This window comes from Chenopodium quinoa, unplaced genomic scaffold (genome assembly GCF_001683475.1).
Source record: "Chenopodium quinoa cultivar QQ74 unplaced genomic scaffold, ASM168347v1, whole genome shotgun sequence".
Lineage (NCBI taxonomy): Eukaryota > Viridiplantae > Streptophyta > Magnoliopsida > Caryophyllales > Amaranthaceae > Chenopodium > Chenopodium quinoa.
The window spans coordinates 680144-689239 of NW_018744111.1; the positions used below are offsets into that span (position 1 = coordinate 680144).

The 9096-nt window shown below is 39.3% G+C and overlaps 1 long non-coding RNA gene across 1 annotated transcript; it reads right to left on the minus strand.

Annotated features, from left to right (window-relative positions):
- Window positions 1-852: 852 nt before the first annotated feature.
- LOC110692415 lies at window positions 853-4433 on the minus strand. Its single transcript, XR_002505456.1, has 3 exons — window positions 3992-4433; window positions 2689-2861; window positions 853-1156 (listed from the first exon to the last, which is right to left on the minus strand). It is a non-coding gene; the product is annotated as an uncharacterized LOC110692415 (long non-coding RNA).
- Between the last annotated feature and the right edge of the window lie 4663 nt (window positions 4434-9096).

Genomic DNA, 9096 nt, shown 5'->3' on the forward strand with positions numbered 1-9096 from the left:
ACTCCATTGTTGAGTATACCTTGAAATTCGTAAAACTCCAAGTTTATATTTGTCCGGGCCTCGACTAACCTTCGAGGCTTAGGACGCTCGGATCGGGTTCGAGGGTACGATCCCGTTGGAGACCTCGTATTTTCGGGGTTCAAGTACGAGCTCATAGTTGAGCGAAGCACGCGTCAAAAGTATAATCTTTTATCCTTAATTATGTTCTAATTATGTTTTGCTTGTTAATTGTGTTTATTATGGGGACGGGTCTTGGTGGGTTTCTTTCCGCGTAGTGTGGGTCACTACAAAACCCTACAGCGGTATCAGAGCCACGCTCCTTTTAATTTTTGCAGTTATTTATTAATTAAGGTGTTTTAAAGTAAGATTTATTTTCTGGTTTTGCTTTTCTAATTGGATTTAAACCTCGTTTTAATTAATTTTAAAACTCGTATTATTATCAATTTGGCTGTTGAACCCAGATTTTGGCACAAAAATAGTGACTTTTAGGTGGAATCGACATTCTGAAACAGATTCAACCCTTTAAAAGGACTCTCTAGAAGCCAAATTCGAACCAGAAACCCAAGTTTTTTGGGTTTTTTCATTTTTCAACGAAAATTTTAAATCTTTTTAAGCCTTGATTAATGCAAGCATTACAATGTTAAATTAAATGCATTATTTCATCCCTAATCTACTGCTATTTTAATTATCCTTAAGCATAACTATGGAGTTATAATTAGTGCTTGAGTTGATATGCTATTTGTCACACAAACTTTTTTTTCACAATTATGCAAATAAATTTGATGTGAATGTGTAATTTTAAGTTCCCAAGTATGTTAAAGTTCTAATCTTTAAAAGTTTAAATGATTGGAACTCTAACCCTAACTTCCATATTGAAACTATTAGCAATTGGATTGCTTACTTTAAGATATTTAATGATTAAGAAGTTTGCCAGACCCAGATTGTTGTGCTCGCAGCCTTGATTGTCGCGCCCGCGGCTGGCCATATCCCAGCCATCTCCAGAATCTGCTTCATAGCTCAGTAACCCCCTGTCCGCGCCCGCGGCTAGCTAGAGTAGCGCGCCCTCTCCTTTGCAGCATCTCCTCTTACCTTGACGAGCCTCCTTAGCAACTCCACTTCGTCTAGCAATCCAAAATTCACCCACGAGTGCTAAGAGCTATCAAAACACACAAATAGAAGGTAAAAAGTAGAAGAAAATATAAAAGGAAACAGAAAACACGAGAGGGATCTAAAGTAACTAAAATAGGAGTAAAAATGGTAAGAAAAGGTGCAAACAAGTGACAAATCGAGGGAATTCACTAGTGAAAGAGGTTGGGTGGTGGCATAATTGCTACTCATCATGACCTCGCCTAGCCTAGCACTTGCATGGCTAGGCCTATACGAGGCTATGGCTAGGCTCAAACTTGTCTCTTGTTTGATTTCACGTCTCGTCGAATTCTAAATTCGACTTGACTTGCGATGACGCTCTAAGCTCGATATCCGACGTCTTTGTTCGTAATACTCTAATGACTCATCTAATCCTTTGGATTGATTCGTCGATTCGGATCGGTTATTCGATTGGGATGCGACCTGAAGGGTTCAGTCAAGATTAAGCCGTAATATTAATTATGCATTAATATTACTGATCGAAAGCGACCTCCACCTAGGCATTTCGATCAATTGACCTCACTAAAGAATTAGCTTTCGATTAATTTCGAACCCTCTATCAGAATAATAAACTTGTTGGAAAGACACCATTCCTTTCAACTATTGTGGCTAACCAAAGAACGACCAACTCAGGCTTTGACATTTTACCCAAATCTTGCTTGGGGAATTTCGAATACCCCAAGAGCCTATGCAAGATATGAAGAGAAGGTTGGTATATGTCACTAGCAAGAGAGTAGCGAACACCATATTGTTCTTTATACGAAATAGCATTCCACCAAGGAAACTCCGCATACCCATTAATATGCTCATGCTCGGGAAATAGAAGATCGGCATCGGGATTAAAATCAAGTGCTTCATTGAATTCTCGAAGGGAAAAAGTATGGGGGACATTGAAAAGTTGAAAGGAGATTTCAAAGTCGGTATCACCTATTGGAGTGGTAGAAAAAGAAGTAAGGAACTTCCTTGTTGGCTCGACATATGTTCGATAGGCGGTGTTGACAAATGTGCCTATCCGAAGATTTCTAGAGAGCATCCACAAATCCTCGTTAATGCCCAACTCAATCATGTCTTGTCTACAATAACGGCGAGAGGGTCTAAGGAGTCTCTTTTTGATGTCGGCACAGATTGGCTTCTGTGATGGGTTGATGAATTTTAGAGTTGGAAGAGGTAAGGGTTCATTGGAGTTGTGGGTTTGTGTTGAGGTTCTTGTTGTGGTTCCTCAATTCAAACTTGGGGCTCCTTCCTTTTTCCTCCTCTTTGATTTCAAAGACCTCAACACTCTTGACATTATTACTAACCAAAATGATGACCAATCAACACAAATAGGCAATCACAATCACCACCAATGACCAATACTATCAACACCACAATGCAACCACACCAACCAAACAAGTGAATACCAACTTCAAACTTTCACCACAATTCACCAAAAAGGGACAGTAATGCTAAACAATCAACAACAGTCAAAAGTTAAGCATTAAACATTAGTAAACAACAACATGAATCAATATTAGACCACAGAGATAATATTAGTACTATTACCTTATATATTTGGAGTTAGCTTATGCACAGGGTACTCATTTATCAGGATCATATTACCTCCATTCACAATTTCAGTGTCAGGGAAAAATCATCCTCAATTACTTCATTGTTTAGTCCAGAACTCATTTCATCCTTTTCTTAAACCATAACCAGCTCTACTGTGTTTCTTTTACCTGCATCAGTTGTCAATAAGTCAGGTTGCTGCGATAATCAACACACATCAATTCCACAATCTGAATAGAATTAAACCGCGTTCAAAGTGGGGCCTTAAATTACTTCATTCCTGGTTGCTTGTCTAAAATACACTTTTATGATCTTATTAAAATAATGACGTTTCACTAAAATGTGATTCCAAAATCATGAGAATAAATCTATAAAATTTTATAAGATACATCTAACTATTCTTTTCATGCTCTAAATAAGCTATTGTAGTTAACTAGCTGTAAACTTAAAAAGTCAAGCCTAAACAATCAATTATGAACAAGGAGAGTAATTGGTTCATACGAAATCGATGTAATAGTCCGATTAAACATTACACTTAGAATTTACACCAAATATTGTAAAAATTCAGAAATCAAGCCTAAAATTATATCAAAAACCTCAAAACTCATAGAATATTTATTATCTTGCATTCATACGAAATTGATGCAATAATCTACTCAAACATTACACTCAAAATTTACACAAAAAAATAGTAAAAATTAGACTCAAAAATCAAATAATCACAAACTTACACTAAGAAATAATTAGATATTATTAATTTTGACTAAATCACACTATGAACTACCAAAAATCAATTAACAACTAGAGCAATCAATGTGAGTAATCAATTAACTAAAATTGATCCAATGCGACAAACTTTAGATTAATGGAATTATAAAAAAATGCAAATTAAACTACCCAAAATCGAAAAAAATATACAGAAAAGGCAGTAAACTTGCACAATAATCACAACTTCACAAGAATATGAATGCAAAATGCAATTTGAATCAACAGCAAAAAAATTACCAATAAGAATCTCAGATGCGAAGAACCTTAATATAGGAAAGATTAAACAACTAAATAAATTGAGTAGCAATAATCAGTGAATCGATTAGCGATAATTAGCAAATCGATTAACAACTACTGTAATAAAATCAAATAAACAAGCAATTTAACCTAGGCAATCAAAAAACAAAAACAAGGAAAGAGGTGGAAGAACTTACCTTCAACTAAATTGATTTTGAATCAAAATTGCTAGTTGAATGAAAATATAAATTTAATGGCAAGATCAAATTGCATGAAAAAAATGAGAAAGAATTACCAATTTTTATAGGAGAGAGAATCAAACGATAGAGTAATGCAGATAGGTAGGACCGTAGAAGAGAGAAAATAAAAATGTGAGAGTTATAAAATGACGATTGAAAGTTGAAAATGTTAAATGAGATATTATCCGTCAGATTACATTCGACGGTTAGGATCAGTCGTTTTCAGTTTTCATTATAATATTTGTTTTCACATTATCCATTCCATATATATATACACACACAACACGTTTTAATTGCAGCACTCCAAAACCTTAACTCTCAATTCTCATGCATTCCTCTTTTTTATTTATTTATTTATTTATTTTTTGTTGTGGCCTCCAATTAACTTTCACCTCTCTTAAAAATAAACCTCCAAATAACTTCCACTATTATTTTTCTTAATAACACGCATAGTAACCCAAAAACTACCTAATTTTTTTTTATATTGGCAAATAAATTTCTTTTTAGAAACCCAAATATTACAAGGAATCTATATTATAATTGCACATTTTATTCCTAATTTTTCAGCACAACGCTTGAAACTTAATCTTTAAAAAAATTGCCAAAAATAATACAACCTTTGGCCGGTTAATCTTTAATAATACAACCTTTGGATTATTTTGTAAAAATACAACCTCTAAGGGGTGTTAATTTTAAACAAGACAAAATTGAATTCTCGGTGGATTTTGAGGTTACGAAAGGGGAGAGGATGAGTTTTTTGTGGTGGGGATGGGGAAGGGGGGAATATCCACTCCCCTTCTCCCACCACAAAACCCACCAAAAATTCGATTTTATCTTGTATTATTACTTTTCAAAAAAAAAAAGATTGTATAATTAAAAAGACTGGCCCAAAGGTTGTATAATTTTTAGCAATTTTTCCATCCTTAAATTATGTGCACTTCATTTTTTTAAAATAATATCGCCACTATATATAAGTTCCACTATATTCCTTTAAAAAATTTCTTCCAACTGTTTTCTTTATTATTTATAAAATCTTTAATTAATACCTTATTATTATTTCAACAATCTTGAAAACAACAAAAATATATAAATCATGTTTTCTATGCGACTAACCACATTGTGTGGCTACTTGCAAATGAACAAAGCTACCCCTATAATACTGATAAATATTTTTAAAAATCATTGAACAACTACCTTATTATTAATTTAATAATTACCAACACCTAAAAAAATATACAACACGTTTTCTGTGCGACAAGCCACTATTATGACTGCTTGTAAAAAAACAAAGTAACCCCAATAACACTTACAGAGTAAAACCCTCTATAACTCTAAACGCATAACCTGTGTAACACTAACGGCGTAATAACCTCTATAACGTTGAGTAGGTAACCCTTATAACACTGACAAAATAATTCTCATAATAGTTGTTTCGGGGTTTTCTCTGTGTCCTTCGGGAGAGTTACAATTCCAAAACTGGTTTCATGGCGCCTGTACCTGCAAAACAACGGAGACTCCGATTGGTGGGAGTTCCGCCTCTAATGATCAAGTTAGAACGTGTTCGGATGTAAAAGGTGCGGAATGTAAATGGGATCTGGAACCTCTTAGGAGAGAAGTGATCATCCGGCTATAGCAAACAGCTTCAATATCCGAGTGTAAACTCTCAAGTGTATTCAATTCTGCAATTAATGCTCTTTGAATATTTGTGTGTGAATCTAGTTCCCCAGGTGAGAACATCTCCCTTTTATAGGGTCTTGAAGTACGTGCCCAATCCTAAGTTACTGAAACCAATGACGAATTGACTGCCTAGGAGTTTGGGCCTTGAAGGCAGCCATCCCTAGTTTGACATATGTCCCTGATTGGTCCACTTTGGACTCTTCACTGAGTTACATGTGGCGGACTCTAGTTGGTCCACGTGGATGACACGTGGAGGGTCTTGATTGGTCCACGTGGCGGGGTAAAAATCCCCTAACCATTTGCCCCTCACAGGGGTGACGTGGCACCTGTGACAGGTGTCACTTGAAGATTGGAGAACGGGTTTTTTTTGTTACCCGTTTTTCCCTCTCTTTTTTGAATTTTTGAATTTCAAGGGTGACCCTTAAAATTCCTACACTCCTATATAAGGGCGGCGCCCCAATCATTTGTCGCACCTTCTTAAAATTTTCAGACATAAAATCTCTAGACTTTTAATAAAAGAACTTGTCATATTCTGAGAGGAACGACAACCGCTTGCTACTAGACCGCCTGCTCTTACAGTCTTTCAAGCGCCTTCGAATTTACAAACTAAAGGTAACCACCTGTTTTTCTCTCGTAATTTTTCTTTGTTTCTTTTCCTTTTTGAAAATGATATCCCAAACACACATGGCACAATTTATATTAGTGATCAGCCGGTCACCGGGGATGGCTGAATATAGAATTAGAAGTGTCGCCTGCCCCTTGCTGGACCACACTTTGCGAACTTCCCCAAGTCCAACTGTCTATGTGTCTATGCAAAACACCATGGCTAGAATCAAACAAACAACCAGGGTGGTGAACTCAGACGGCTCCTCCTTAAGGGCGCCTGTCAGTGAACTATCAAATGTGCCGCCTGGCACACCAAGCACCCCCAATGATTCAATATTAGAAGAATCCAGGGAGGAAGGGCAAAGTGAAGTCTCGGGCTCTGTTAAACAGGTCCCTCAGGCGGACGATAGGTCCGACTATTCTGAAAGGGAACCTGAGACAAGTACCTCTGGCAGGCCGTCTGATGCCTCGGGGGAATTGTACTCTCGGCTGGAAACAGCGAGAGAATCCCTTTCTATGGATAAGGGTGAAGGTTGGGCTGAGCCGGATGCTAGCAACCGAGAGATGTATGCCGCCTATTACTGTCATGTTTGAAAGGAATGGTGTCCTTCCAACAAGTGTATTATTCCGATAGAGGGTTCAGAATTATCGGAAAGTTGATTCTTCAGTGAGGTCAAGTGATCGGAATGCTTAGGTGGAGGCCGCTTCCGATCAGTAATATTAATGTACAATTAATATTACAGCTTAATCTTAACTGAACCCTTCGGGTCGAAACCAATCGAACAACCAATCCGAGACGACGAATCAATCCGTAGGATTTGATGAGTCGTCGAAGTTTTACGAACAAAGACGTCGGTTTTCGAGCTTAGAGCGTCAAGATCAAGCATCCAAGTCGAGTCAAATTTAGAATTCGACGAGATGCAAAATCAATTGAGTTACAAATACGAACCTAGCCGAAGCCTCGCCATTAGCCTAGCCATGTGAGTGCTAGGCTAGGCGAGATCCAACGCAAGCCTAGCATTCTAAGCGTGCTAGGACATGCGCGCTAGGCAAGGCCTAGCACTGCCCAAGCACTATCGCACCGTCGCAGCATCGCATGTGCGTGTGGATGTGCTGGGCGCTGGCAGTAGGCAAGGCGTAGCACTGCACATCACCATCGCAACATGTGCGTGTGCGTGTGTATACGTTGCTAGCATAGCACCATCGCTGCATATGCGTGTGCTCGTGCGTCACTAGCACAAGACCAAGCAGCAGTGCGCTTGTGTGTGTGCGTAGCAATGCAACGCCCTGCATGCGTGGCTCGCTAGTAGCACGCATGCTGGCAGTGGATGGGATGCTCGCTGACTGGCTGCACTATGTGTGCTGGCTTGCTAGCACAGCCAAGGCACCAAGCGCCAGCAAGGCTGCCTTGGCAGCCAAGGCTAGCTGGCAACCAGCTGTCCCAGCAACATGTGGGATACGGTTTGTGTGTGTGGGGACCAAGGGTTGTGGCCATTGCCTTAGGCACCAAGGCTATGGTCCCCCCTCTTGGAATGGTCCTCACCTAAACACTCTCCCTCCATTTTCCACTTGTAACTCATTGATTGCATTGCTTATTAATTTGTTTTTGATTAAAATAAATTAGTACGAAAATGCAATTGTCCCACATTGATCATGAATGGGATGACAAGTTGATTTTCTCTATAAATACCTAATGGTTGGGCATTTGGGACTTCACTTGAGTAGAACTCAATGAGGCATCTCCCATTAGGTGAGAAAACCTCTAAGTTCGTAAAACTCTAAGTTTTTTTGGTCGGGTCCCGACTAACCTTCGGGACTTGGACCGTTCGGGTCGGGTTCGTGGGTACGAGCCATTGGAGGCGTTCACACTTGTGACGCTCGAGCTTTCGAAGTAAGAGCTCGATTTGCGAGCGAAGCACGCATCAAAGGTATAATCTTTTATCCTGTCTTATGCTTTAAATTATGTTTTGCTTGTTAATTGCATTTATTATGGGGGCGGGTCTTGGCGGTTTTCATTCCGCGTAGTGTGGGTCACTACGAAACCCAACAATGTTCCCGCAGGCAGGTGGAAGACTATGGTTGAAAAAGTGGGAAGTTTCAGGGCTGGCCATGTTATGGGACATGGTTACATCTTATGTGTGTCGGATGGTTTGGATGCTATGAGGCAGCCATTCAGGCTAGCCTTAGATTTCCCCTTCATCTGGCCGTGGAGTGAATCTTGGACGGATACCATCTAATTGTCTGGCAACTTGCCCCTAATTCCTGGTTTAACATCCTGGGCTATGTAGCCGGCTATGAATTGTAGGGTGTGGATCCCAACTCTAAGGCATTCGCCCAAATGCATTACCTTAGCCATACCCCAAAATCAAGCGGGTCCGGCTGGTACTCTTTTTCTAGCCATAAGGGCTACATGATGACTATTGGGAAGGAGAACAAATGGAAGGACTGGAGAAATAAGTTCTATATTGTCTCCTGCCCTGATAAAGTGAAGAACAAGAAGTATAACAGGTGGAACCGGAACCCACCTCTTCTAACAGGCGGATCAGAACTGCCGCCTGTTGCCAGGAAAGTCAGGGAGGAGATCCTGGATAAGAGCCTCTTCAAGGTGGTCATCAAGGAAAACGCACAGACTGGGGCGAGAGAGTTCGTTCCCCAAGGTTACATTCCCAAATATGACAGGCTGTTTGATGGGAACTATCTGGCCGCTTGCGGCCTTAGTGTAGAGAGGTCAAGAAGTAGATGACTGAATGTTAAGTGTTTAGTAAGACTTGTTTGTTAATTTTTTTTTTTACTTCTTACTTAACCATTTGAATTTTCTTGTGCAGACAAAGTAATGGAGAAGCTCTCGACATTAAGGAAACCTGCCGCCTACTACCGC